We start from the raw sequence: 11,023 nt of genomic DNA, 5'->3' as shown, positions 1-11,023 counted from the left end.
CCTTTGTTATTTGCAGCTGTAATGTGCTGTTGACTCATACCTTTGACCTTACTTTGCTTCAGCAGTTTCCCCTGCATTTCATGTGGTTTTAATTACACCCGAGATCTTAATTTTCACTAATCAAATATGGGCATCAGTATGTTTACGACAGTGCCCCTCACTCCTGTTCTGATACATCGTGAAGTAACACTGTTTTAAACTTTCTTAAACCTGGGGTGAATATGATTGATGAAATATGACTGAACTATGAAATATGATTTAAATATGCGGCAGTTCAACACATGCCTCATATTTAAATCATGTGATGTCTCGTTCTCAGGTTGACATGATTCAGTGGATTGGATAACTGATTCAGCAACCTGTGCTAAAGGAGGGTCTTTCCCTGTTTGTCTCCTTCCCCTGCTTTCCCAGGTCTCCACCCGCCCTGATGTTTGTCTTTCCTGTACAATTTACATGCACGAATAATTCTTCACTTCTTAACTTTACTTCTACCTTAAATCAACCATTAAAACAATCCACAAAGCAAACAAAGAGTCCAGTCTCATTACTTGAAAGGTAAACATTGGTTAATTGGAAATGATTTAAACGTCTCATTGTTTCATTGCCATGTCTATACACATTTGTAAAGCAGGGCAAGAAAACCGCGTGAGTGCTTAATTGAACAAAAGATGTATTCATCATTGACTACATGCAAGGGGTAATCCATATATGGAGGATATTGTCTCCCTCATTTCAAACCGAATTGGAACATTAAAGAAGCCTAGTGAGGAGGGCTGTAGTAAACAAAGAGCCCATAGCTCTTCATTGGATGAGTCCTTGCCAAGAAAGCAGAGTCCTTCGTCTTCCTGTTGGGCTCTGCTATCCTCACAGGGTATGAGAGCTTCCCCTTTTGGTCTCCTGACTCTACTTCATTGAGGTTGCTGTTTATTAATCTTTCACGAGGGCAACTTTTTGAATACTTCCCAACCTCACTCCAATGACCACAGCTTATCAGGAGTGTTTGTGGACACAGCAGCATTCTTACTCCTAGACTTGAAATCTCATGGTATGTTCCAGGGTCACCATCAGGGGGAGTGTCAAGACTGGACTCAGGAACCCAAATACATTGTTCTATTAAAAACAGATGTGTGTGGAGACAGCCCACACTCTATGGAATGTGTATCTCTCTAAATAAACCTGCTTTCAGTTTTTTTAAAAAATATAGATGTGTGTGTGTGTGTGTGTGTGTGTGTGTGTGTGTACATATACTAATGGATGTCCAGAAAACCTGTAAAACAAAGGTAGTAGAGAGCATCATTGAAGGCAAAAACCTGATTAGATTGTTGGGTTTGTAGTGGAGAGCAAATGGGCACAAAAATGGATCCAGGTTACAGGGAAACTTGAAGGAAAGACAAACTGAATGACTTCGATTTGATGCCATAAGAAAAGGTAATACATCCTGATTCTCAATTTAAAAAGCTCTACAATATAGGCAGAACACTCTATGACATAAATCACAACAAGATCCTTTTTGACCCACCTCCCAGAGAAATGGAAATAAAAACAAAAATAAACAAATGGGACCTAATGACACTTCAAAGCTTTTGCACAGAAAAGGAAACCATAAACAAGACCAAAAGACAACCCTCAGAATGGGAGAAAATATTTGCAAATGAAGCAACTGACAAAGGATTAATCTCCAAAATTTATAAGCAGCTCAATAACAAAAAAACAAACAACCCAATCCAAAAATGGGCAAAAGACCTAAATAGACATTTCTCCAAAGAAGATATACAGACTGCCAACAAACACATGAAAGAATGCTCAACATCACTAATCATTAGAGAAATGCAAATCAAAACTACAATGAGATAGCATCTCACACCAGTCAGAATGGCCATCATCAAAAAATCTAGAAAAAATAAATGCTGGAGAGGGTGTGGAGAAAAGGGAACCCTCTTGCACTGCTGGTGGGAATGTGAATTGGTACAGCCACTATGGAGAACAGTATGGAGGTTCCTTAAAAAACTACAAATAGAACTACCATATGACACAGCAATCCCACTACTGGGCATATACCCTGAGAAAACCATAATTCAAAAAGAGTCATGTACCAAAATGTTCATTGCAGCTCTATTTACAATAGCCCAGAGATGGAAACAACCTAAGTGTCCATCCTCGGATGAATGGATAAAGAAGATGTGGCACATATATACAATGGAATATTACTCAGCCATAAAAAGAAACGAAATTGAGCTATTCGTAATGAGGTGGATAGACCTAGAGTCTGTCATACAGCGTGAAGTAAGTCAGAAAGAGAAAGACAAATACCATATGCTAACACATATATATGGAATTTAAGAAAAAAAAATGTCATGAAGAACCTAGGGGTAAGACAGGAATAAAGACACAGACCTACTAGAGAATGGACGTGAGGATATGGGGAGGGGGAAGGGTAAGCTGTTACAAAGCGAGAGAGAGGCATGGTCATATATACACTACCAAACGTAAGGTAGATAGCTAGTGGGAAGCAGCCGCATAGCACAGGGAGATCAGCTCAGTGCTTTGTGACCGCCTGGAGGGATGGGATAGGGAGGGTGGGAGGGAGGGAGACGCAAGAGGGAAGAGATATGGGAACATATGTATATGTATATGTATAAGTGATTCACTTTGCTATATAAAGCAGAAACTAACACACCATTGTAAAGCAATTATACTCCAATAAAGATGTAAAAAAAAAATAAAAGTTGCAATAAATGATCTAGAAGGAAAAAATAAAAAAAATTAAAAGTTCTGCAATAAAAACTCATTTCTCTTCAGATGTAAATGGAAGCATGTGTAATAAAATTATCCAAGATATGCAGATGGACAACTGCCTATATTAGGGGTCATTGTTCTAAGCATTTGGTAACCTGGTCATAACAGCTAGATTTCTTTACTAGTGAGGGCATTAGTATTCCCTTTGCCAGAAGATCTTATGCCCTGATTGGGTATTTTCTGTCAGTTCTACCCCTTCAGGTACATATAGTTTGATAGGAATATGTCTTTTGGTGTGAAATTATTAAAAGCTGTAGAACCATGGTTTTCTCTCTAGTCCATTCATCTCAGGGTTTAGAAAATTCATTCACATGAAGGGTAATTCTAGAAAATGACCACAAGATGGCAGCATATACATATTATCGTTAAACTTGTTTTGAAGCCAAGGAAAATTAACTGTTAGATTGATATCCTAAAATTATTCTAAAGAGTAGCTAAACGATTTGCATAAAAAGATTATAGTAAAAACAAAACAAAACAACCTCCACACTTTGTTGGCAACAGGTCACAGTCCTTTAAGTGGATGTACACAATGAAAGGATAATAGCATTAGGGAGGTTATTCATCCCACACCTACTGATTACTTGTAGAATAGCTGTTGCTGACAACGACCTGATAACATATCTAAGCCTCAGTTTCCTCATTTGCAAATGGGGATAATAATAGTCCCTCCCTTGTAGAGTTGCCGTGAGGGTAAAGTAAGGGGAAAATATATACAGAATTCCTAACAGATCCCAGCATGTTGTGTTAGCTATTTTTATAATTCACAATTTTCCATTGAGATGCCTGACACTATAGTTGCTTCTAATCAAAGCTGTCACTTATTAATTGTGCTCATAGTATAAAATTTAGTATATCACAATTGTATTACATGGAGTATCTCATGGTAATAAAGGTAATACATGGCCTTCATTAAGTTGAGGTAGTTTCCTTCTATTCTAGTTGTTGAGTATATCACAAAAGGGTGTCGAATTTGTTCAAACACTTTTGAAACAACAGTTGAGAAGATCATGTTTTTCCCCCCTTCCTTCTCTTAATGTGGTCTATTAAGTTGATTTATATTTGTAGGTTAATCCATCCCTGATTCCAGGAATAAATCCCACTTGGTCATGGCATACAATCTTTTTAATATACTCCTGAATTCAGTTTGCTAGTATTTTTGAGGATGTTTTCAGTAATAATCCTAAACTTTATTGTAGTTCCCTTTTCTTCTACTGTCTGTTTATGGCTCTGATGTTAGCATAACACTGGCTTTTCAAAATAAACTAGAAAGTTATCCCTCCTCTTCAATTTCTTGAATGAGTTTGAGAAGGATTCATGTTAATTCTTCTGTAAATATTTAGTAGAATTCACCAGAGAAATGTCTGGCTCTGGGCTATTCTTTGTTGGGAGACTTTGCTTACTAATTCATTCTCTTTATTATGTATAGGCCCACAGAGCTTTTTTATTTCTTCATGACTTAATCTTGACAGGTTGTGTGTTTCTATGAATTTGCCCATTTCTTTTAGGTAATTCAATTTTTGGCATACTATTGTTCATAGCACTCTCATAATCCTTTTTCTTTCTGTGATTTTACTTATTTGTCATCTTTTTTCTTAGTCAAATCTAGCTAAATGTTTGTCAGTTTTGTTGATGTTTTTGAAGAACCAGCTTGTTGATTTTCTCTACTGTTTTTCTATTCTCAAATTTATTTATCTCTGCTCTAATCTTTATTGTTTCCTTTTTTCTACTACCTTTGGATTTAGTTTATTCTTTTCCTAGTTCCATCAAGTGTAAAGTTAGCTAGTTGACTTGAGCTGTTTCTTTTTTTAACATAAACATTTACAATTATAAATTTTCATCTCTGTTTTTCTTTCTCTGCAAACCATAAATTTTTGGATATTGTGTTTCGTTTTCTATAATTTGAAGACATATTCTGATTTCCCTTGTGATTTCTTCTTGGCCCACTGGTTGTTCAAGAGTTTTGTGTTTAATTTCCACATATTTGTGATTTTTTCACATGTCTTCAACCAATGCCTGCTGAACTTGAAGCCAGCAGCCAGGGATCAGGAATTCTGGGTATTTTTCTGAAACTTGTCCTGTTACTCTTCTTGAATTTCCTGACCACAGAACTGCTGTGGAAGGCAGGAGGAGAAGCAAGAACACGCGTGTTTGTGAGCAAACCTTCAAAATGCCAACTTTATCTGAGTGCTCTGAGTGCGTTGTTGACACCACTCTGGTATTTGGCGGCAAACTCAAGTATCTATGGACTTTTCCAATCAGCTCTTTACATTGTTAATTCAGGAGATCGTGTTGGGAAAGGAGGGCCTCCGTTTTCAGCCACGCCCTGGGCATTTTGAATCCTGATATTATCTCCATCCGGCTCGTACTGTTCTGTTCATGTATGTGAGCAGACATTTATTTTCCTCATCAAGTGATGGTAATGACGGTAATGAGAAAATGTGTAGGGTTTTCACGGCACATCCCTGGAGGGAGATGGGGGAGTTGCACGAATAATTCAGTTGGCTCAGGACTGTGCTGAGGGCATGAAGCCTGGTGACGTCGCCCGCACGTGGCCGGCAGGGTATTTTACACACGTGGCCGGAGCGGTGAACAGCAGCCGGTCCCTGGCCGCTGCCCTGCAGCAGAAAGATCTGGGCTCTAAGCCAGGGTAAGAATTAGAGCAGGCTGGTTTAGACTAATTCTATTCTCCTTTAACTCAGAAATCTAAGAGCTCACATGACAGCTACCCAAGGGATTTTGTTTTTGGTTTTCTTTTTTAGTAAACTAGTAGTAAAACCCTAGCTTTCTGCTTCACAGTTCAAAGTAAATAATTTTATCTTACACCATGAAACTATGATTTCTCCTGTACTATTCCTTCAGGTACATTTTAATCTAATACAACCATTTTGCAAACATATGAAATGACAGGGCAGTCTTCTCCAAGTCGGATTTCAAGCTCAAATATATATGTATAGCTATACAATGCATAAATACACACACAAACGTACACACATGCACCTCTTTATTACCTCAGAAAGAAAATGCAAATGCATTTATTAGCCTAAGAGTGGCACCAAATGGAAATGTATGCACATACATTTAGATACCAGAACCCTTGAAAATAAAGCAGTTGTAGCTATTAATGTTCCTCTTTGACAGTTTTTTACATTCCTCAAAAAAAATGAAACAGCATGAATACTGTCAATATATCACAACGGCCACATTAGGTTTTGTGATATACATCATAATATAAAGAGCACTATTAGAGCACAACTTGGGAACCATTAAATCACTCTAAATCATTGTTATATTCCATTAGTGTCAATGGTGAAACCACGTAATAGGCTTTACTACAAACTTCACTTTGGTAGGCCACTGTCTCTAATAACCACTTCTCTATGATATGGTATCATACCCAGAAATCCAGGGAGATAGGCTGCCTTATTTCTTTTTTATTGGATGGGTAAAGTTAAATTTAGCTGTAAGTAAAAAAAAAAATCCTGAAGCTTTGTTCACTAACTGCGAGTTGCTGCTACTTGTACAAAAAAAAATTAGGCAGACCTTGGAAGAACAGTTTGAAATACATTTAAAACCTGGCAATGCTGAGGCCAGGGTAGGCCGGGCAGTGCCTGCAATTACGATGTCATTTTTGAAATGCACTTTAGCACATTTGTGCGCCTCTTTACACTTTTGTTCAGGAGCAGAGTCCTGATTATAGGAACACTGTAAGTTTCAAACCTGCCCTTTCCCTCATTCTCCCCTGGTTTGCGCTGTACCCTTTTAAAAAGTCATTTGGGCACTTTGTTGAGGTGAGGCTGGGAAGGACTTCAGCTCAAACTGAGATCAATTTTCAAATGTTTCAGGGAGAATCGTTGTACAGTGTTCTGTGCCCCTCTTCTTTACAAATAGAACCATTTATTCCCCTCCCCCTACTACGAATTTAGTCACAATCCCTTCGCTCTATTTCTTAGATACACTTACAAATATAATGCTCACTGCAAAGATTTCTACTACACGATAGACACCTTTGTTATTGGCTAAGGACGTTTCAGGATAGGATAACATAAGTGAAAGTCAGATGCAACTGCATAAATGAATAATAATATAACGAATGACTGAAATAATTCATCATTTAATACACTACCAGATCAAAGACAAAATTCTTTATATTCTCTCTGTTAACTTTGATAAATTGTAAAGTGTTTAAACAATTATTGATTGTAAATAAGTACTTTTTTTAAACATCTTTATTGGAGTATAATTTCTTTACAAAAACAACAATCTACCCTTTTCAGGTGAGCTTTGAATAAAGCCAGTTTAGGGCACTGAAACAGATTATTACTCTAATGGCTCCATTTTGCTTTTGATCCATTCTTTAGGAACAGACTTAAAAAATAATAATAATACTACATGTATCCCTATGATAAGATGATGTTTTAAACTTAGGAAGAGAAAGCAATATGGCAAAGAGGAACAAATAACAAATACATTAAGGGAAGTAGAAATAAGTCACTAGGAGCTGAATACTTCAGAAGGATAAACAAAAATCATAGTGAGGAATCTGGTAGATGTATGTTTATAAGAATTATCTAATAAAAGGGAAAAAAATAAATAAATTTGGAAATTATAAAGTAGATAAAGTATAAGAAATATAGAAATCCAGTCTCATACCCGGTAGACTTATTTAAAGTGTCCTCATGCCATGAAACACTTTTAGATTTCTCTGTTAATACTGTTAGATTTCTTTGTTAATTTGCTTACCCACATCACATGTACCAGACTGACATAAAAACATGTCTCTCCATCCCTCCAATTTCTCTTCCCTTCCGTTTTCTTTTCTTCTTTCTCTCTGTCTCTCTCTACCTGCCTGCCTCCCTCTCCTTTTCTTATCTTTTTCCCTCTGTCTCCCTCCCTTTCCCTCTTCTGTCCCATCTCCCTCTTGTTAGCTCTCTTGCCCTCTCTTCTTCTTTCTTTCCTTCCTTTTTAAAAAATTAACAGTCTTTTTCAATGCTGGTTTATGCATAATATGTTTGGAAATAGCAATGCAGGAAAGTGTTAAAATAGCACTTCATGGAAGGGAAATTAAAAATAAAAACCTGAGGTATTACGGCTTTTTTTTAATGAGGATTCAAACAGAAAAAAACATAAGCTTGATTTGCTGTCTCTGTTGCCTAAAGAAAGTCTTTTAGCTAAAGCCTCACCTCTGACCTTGTTCTTTACTTTCAGGGTATATTGTATTCCTCTTTTTCGTTACATGTTTGGTTTGCAATGTCACTGATGTTAATAGGAAAGAGAGAGAATTGCTGTTTGAAAAGTCCATGCTCTGCTTTTTGAAGGCTACCTTTATTTTCTATTTTTGTGATATTTTCTTTTTTTGCTTTTGAAAAAAATCATGGTAAAGGTCAACTCTTAAATACATTGGAAAACTTACCTGAGTCAAAATTACAACATTTAAAAAATAATAGATGTTATCTTCTGATGTCAAATTGGCATATCAGATTTTATCACTTAAGAATTTAATCTCAAAGTGTCATGAATAAACTGGTATCAGAATTAAAAGGAAAACATTGTTGATGTTTGTTCTAAAGTGCTGGTTTTAGGTTTCAAATGGGGAACACACTAGATTTGATTTGTATCACACAGTTATCAGAGTAGTTGTGTCTTCCAGATCAAAGGAAAAAAAAACAAACCCCAAGGCAAGCCATGTATTACTGCTTCTTAATTTCATTTACCTTCTGATTCCAGAGAAGATTTTGCTGAAGGCTTAGTAAGAGTAAGAATCTACAGGGAGTGCTTCACTTGTGGCTTTGCCTAATTCTACATTCCTTCTAGATGGAAAATGGTGACGGTTGGAAGGGTGTGGGGAAAACTTTTTTTTTTTTTTTTTTTTCGGTACACGGGCCTCTCACTGTTGTGGCCTCTCCCGTTGCAGAGCACAGGCTCCGTATTTACAGGCTCAGCGGCCATGGCTCACGGGCCTAGCCGCTCCGCGGCATGTGGGATCTTCCCGGACGGGGGCACGAACCCGCGTCCCCTGCATCGGCAGATGGACTTTCAACCACTGCGCCACCAGGGAAGCCCCGTGGGGAAAACTCTGCAGTAGGATTACACTATAGCTAATCTGCAGGATCAAATAACCTACTTATTACTGAATATGCTAATCTATTTTCCATATTCTGTACATCCATTCCAATTTTAAGAAACAGTGCTTAAGGAATCTGGATTAATATGTGATCATAAAGCCTGCATGGAAAACCAAGAAAAGCAATGCCATTAAATACTCTTTCATAGAAAAAAAGAAAAAAAAAAGAATTAGAGCAGGCTGGGAAACTGGAAATGCCCAGCCCGGGGATGGGGGTGGGAAGGTAGGTGGGTGAAAAGTGGGGAGAGAAAGATCTGTGGGGTGAGGGGTCTTCTGATCCTTCATGCCTCTTCAGGCACTCAGGTTGGTACATGGCCTGATTCGGTTCAGACAGACGACAGAGTGGTCAGTTTTGTTGCTCAGCACCTAGCCACCAAAGACTCAACATCTTGTCTAAGATATCCTATTGAAACTCATTACCTATTGCAAAAGACAAATCATTCTAGTTATGTGAAACACTGAGTCATAGCAGAAACCTGAAGTCATTTCTAACTCTGGTTTTTCATGAGATCAAACTAAGAGTTTTAGTTTCTTATGTTTTGAACAAACAGTTATTAGAAACTGTATATTACAAATAATTAGAATCGTGACTGAGGACTCTTCTGGACTTTATGTAATCTGCTGGCTTCCAGGAAAAGACGTGAAGAGATATAGGTGGGCCCCCCTAAATCCACTCAATACATGCCTGGCTATTTACAGAAATTACCTTCTAAGGAGTGTATGGGTTGGAGGCCTAGATAAGGAGCTGAGAGTCTTGAAAGTGTGCTGTGATATTCCAAGGAAGTCGGTCAACCAACAGTTAACTGAGCTTCTTTAAAAAGCCCATACCTTGGGACTTCCCTGGTGGCACAGTGGTTAAGAATCCACCTGCCAAGGCAGGGGACACGGGTTCGATCCCTGGTCTGGGAAGATCCCAAACGCTGAGGAGCAGCCAAGCCCATGCGCCACAACTACTGAGCCTGCGCTCTACAGCCTGTGAGCCACAACTACTGAGCCCACGAACCACAACTACTGAGCCTGTGTGCCACAAGTACTGAAGCCCACGCACATAGAGCCTGTGCTCCACAACAAGAGAAGCCGCCACAATGAGAAACCTGCGCACCACAATGAAGAGTAGCCCCTGCTCGCCACAACTGGAGAAAGCCCGTGCGCTGCAACAAAGACCGAACGTAGCCAAAAATAAATAAATAAAATTAAAAAAAAAAAAAAGAAGCAGCTTACGTCATTGTTAGTGTTTAAAGGAAATACCAGGACATCAAAACACAAAATGATGTCAGAAGGAGATTATTGTCTTAATGGTGAGATCAAATAAATGCAGTAAAGCATTAGAAAAACAATACGAAACAGCTGAGTCGTTTTAAGTTTGTGACAGGGATTATTGATACTACCTATCTCTTCTTCATGTCTTTACTTTAAATATTCTTTTTCCCTATTCTAGGATTACAAAACCATACACCATGCTCTTCTTGTACACACCCTAGAAGAACCATATCATCCTGGTCTTAAAACACCTACAAGAAAGGGCACAGTACTTTTCCATTAGTAAGTATCCAGGTAAAATAATGGCAGCCAGCTTTTCAACTACGCATGAATTAGGGTTTAAAGGAATAAAATATCAATTTTTCTTTAAATATATGTCACCCAAAGTGTCACTGCCTTCACTGATACAACAAAAAATTAGGTTGGGTGAGTGAGGGAGTAGGGAGAGGAAAGTGTCAGGGAGGAGTATGTGGCATCTTTTGTCTATTAAATTATGGAATTATGGGTCATCTAATGGAAACCTGTGGCATGATTAAGCTATACAAAATTGTCAGGCTCATGTGTATGTCTTTCAAAGAGCTGATAGGATACAGCTCTTTGGGTAGCAAAGGATACAACAGCCTAGATATCAAGTTAGCCAAAAGGTCTCCAGTGGAACTGGGCCTTGAGCATTGGAATATATGATTAGATCATAGTGATTTTTTTCCTATGACACCTGGAAGTAAAAACAGGTCTTATAAACACCTCTAAAACTAGCAGTTCAAACAACATGCATTTACAGAGAGAGCGTATGAGCTCAGCAGACTGCTACTCATTGCGAAGGGTAATAATAAAATATTAATA

This window comes from Lagenorhynchus albirostris, chromosome 10 (assembly GCF_949774975.1).
Source record: "Lagenorhynchus albirostris chromosome 10, mLagAlb1.1, whole genome shotgun sequence".
NCBI lineage: Eukaryota > Metazoa > Chordata > Mammalia > Artiodactyla > Delphinidae > Lagenorhynchus > Lagenorhynchus albirostris.
Note: the sequence above shows the minus strand (reverse complement) of the source record.